Source organism: Solanum stenotomum, chromosome 12, assembly GCF_019186545.1.
Source record: "Solanum stenotomum isolate F172 chromosome 12, ASM1918654v1, whole genome shotgun sequence".
In the NCBI taxonomy this organism is placed as follows: domain Eukaryota; kingdom Viridiplantae; phylum Streptophyta; class Magnoliopsida; order Solanales; family Solanaceae; genus Solanum; species Solanum stenotomum.
The window spans coordinates 7,564,406-7,567,305 of NC_064293.1; the positions used below are offsets into that span (position 1 = coordinate 7,564,406).

The following is a 2,900-nucleotide window of genomic DNA, read 5'->3' on the forward strand; positions in this document are numbered from 1 at the left end:
CCACGAAGGTACTTCAATTGTCTTTCTTGCTATGAGTTTTATCTTATTCTACCCTTGTTATGTAAGCTGTAGAAAACTTTTCAGGTTGCTGAGATACTCAAAGATCGTCCTTCTTGGTATCACGACTGCCGTTGCCTTAATGTACTAAGTGTAATCCCTACTGGCAATGGTGGGACCACGCGTTCACATTTTGTTGGGTTGATACCATGAGTTCACATTTTGTTGGGGTTTGTGCTCAATAAATTGCCATGTGTTTCTTTGTTAGGATTATGCTCCAACTACATTGGCAACTTCTCGTGACTTTTGGACATTGAGATACACTACAAGTTTGGAGGATGGCAGTCTTGTGGTATGTATTAGGCATAATTCAAAACCTTGAGACCAATGTTTCTATACTCTACTGGCCTATTGTTGCAAAAGCAGGCTATAGGCCTATAGCTACAACCTGTCATTTTGTGATGAATTTTTTCTGGCATAAAATATGCAGATATGTGAACGATCTCTGACGACAGCAACTGGTGGCCCAACAGGGCCTCCTGCTACAAGTTTTGTCAGGCCTGAAATGCTACCAAGTGGTTACCTCATAAGGCCTTGTGAGGGTGGGGGCTCAATGATTCACATTGTTGATCATATTGATCTAGACGTAAGACTGAAAAATGTTGGTTGATTGATATTTTGATTTCTTTAGATTACTGTAGTTGAACATACCCCATCTGTGCTCAGGCTTGGAGTGTCCCTGAAGTTTTGAGGCCACTTTATGAGTCTTCCAAGATCCTTGCTCAGAAGATGACTATGGCTGTAAGGAATTTTGAATTTGTTGGATGTTCATCTCCAGACTGACAAGTTGATTTAATCGTTAATAAGTTGCGGATATGTATTTGTTACAGGTTGAGAATTCATACACATCTCAAATTGTATTTTATGTGCTTTTTGACATTTTCGGTTCGCTAATTATCTAAGTACTGTTTCAGTTATGCAGTGGAGTTGATGAGAATGCTGCAGGTGCCTGTGCTCAGCTTGTTTTTGCACCTATTGATGAATCTTTTGGTGATGATGCTCCATTGCTTCCTTCTGGCTTCCGTGTCATTCCACTGGAACCTAAATCAGTTCAGTAATACGCATACAGAACGTTTATCTTTTCAGTCACTAACTTTGAAATTTTAACTGGTCCGACAAAGCAAGTTCATCGTTGATGCTTGAAGAGTATCTAAACAAAAATATGAGGATTGTTTATTCTGAAAGTTCTCTAATCTTATGGTACAGGATGTCCCTGCAGCAACTCGGACCTTGGATTTAGCTTCGACTCTAGAAGCTGGAACTGGTGGGAGTGGGACACGTCCAGCTGGTGAAATTGAAGCAGGCAATTACAACCATCGTTCAGTTTTGACAATTGCATTCCAGTTTACTTTTGAGAGTCACTACCAGGATAATGTAGCTGCAATGGCTTGCCAATATGTACGAAGTATAATAGGCTCTGTTCAGAGAGTTGAAAAGGCCATAGCACCTCCTCGACTCAGCTCTCAGTTAACACCTAAATCCTTCCCTGGGTCACCTGAAGCTGTCCTTTGGCAAGGTGGATTTCCCGGAGCTATAGGTATGGGTTTTAAACGTCATTGCTGTGACATTTTGCATCATTACGTGTAAAACTTCATATCATTAATCAACCTGTCATTGCAATGAAGTAGGAAAAAGAATTACTTTTGACCTCGTTTATACTTGGTTCTTTGAACTTCAAAGACTAGCTGATATCTGATTATTTGCGTGGAGCTTGCAGTGACATTGAATGTTTTACCTGGTCTCACTATTTCCCGATTATATTTCAGAGTGCATACAGGAGGAGACCTGTTCCAGGTTGATTCTCAAGCCGGTGATGCTGTTCTGAAACAACTGTGGCACCATAGTGATGCAATAATGTGTTGTTCTGTAAAAATGAATGTCAGTATACTGCTTCTATATTTGTTCTGAACCATGAATTAATCTCAATACTAAGTAGTTCTCCAAGATTCTTTCTAGAGATTAAACAATACCTAATTAGTTAGTGAACTTTGACATGCAGGCATCTGCAGTTTTTACATTTGCAAACCAGGCAGGTCTTGACATGCTTGAAACCACTTTGTTAGCTCTTCAGGATATAATGCTCGATAAGATTCTAGATGAAGCTGATCGTAAGGTCCTTCTATCGGAGTTCTCCAAGATAATGCAGCAGGTTAGACTACTACCATCATATTTTGATTCTATACATCCTTCAACTTAGCAAACATGAAAAACAAACTAGTTCCAATAAATATCAGAATAAAATTTGATACTGCAGTATTTAGCACCAACCAAGTTCGTTTCGACTTCACAAGTGCTAGACCACTCATCAACTACATGCTATCAACTCATACAAGAAAATGTTGTATAGGTAGTAAGTGAAGAATTTGACAAATTGTTCTGTTGTGCTTTTAGGGATTTGCCTATCTGCCAGCAGGAACATGTGTATCTAGCGTGGGGAGGCCAATATCATATGAGCAAGCCATAGCATGGAAGGTTCTCAACGACGATGACTCCAATCACTGTCTAGCTTTTATGTTCATAAACTGTGTGGTTGGATCCCAACTCTATGTCTATTGTAGTAGGAAATGCCCTTTCTGTTAGCTGCAGGATCCTTATTTTGCTGCCTATTCAATTATGTTGGATGTCTTTAGGGAGTTAGATTGTTTTGAAACTGAATGTCTCCTTTTGTGAGGTGTACTAATTAGGTGGTGTGCCTAAGTTGGTTAAGGCAATTTGGATGTATTGCAGTTGGTACCACTTGAGTTTGTTTCTTGAGAGTCATTTCGCCAAAGAAGATGGTACATTCTAAAAGATGGTTTATCAAATGTCAACTTCAATAGGAAAATGTTGATTTTCTAGTGAGA

General features: G+C 39.4%; 1 pseudogene; it reads left to right on the top strand.

Moving 5' to 3' along the window:
* Positions 1–206: 206 nt before the first annotated feature.
* Positions 207–2,637, top strand: LOC125847023 (homeobox-leucine zipper protein HOX32-like; annotated as a pseudogene).
* Positions 2,638–2,900: the final 263 nt, after the last annotated feature.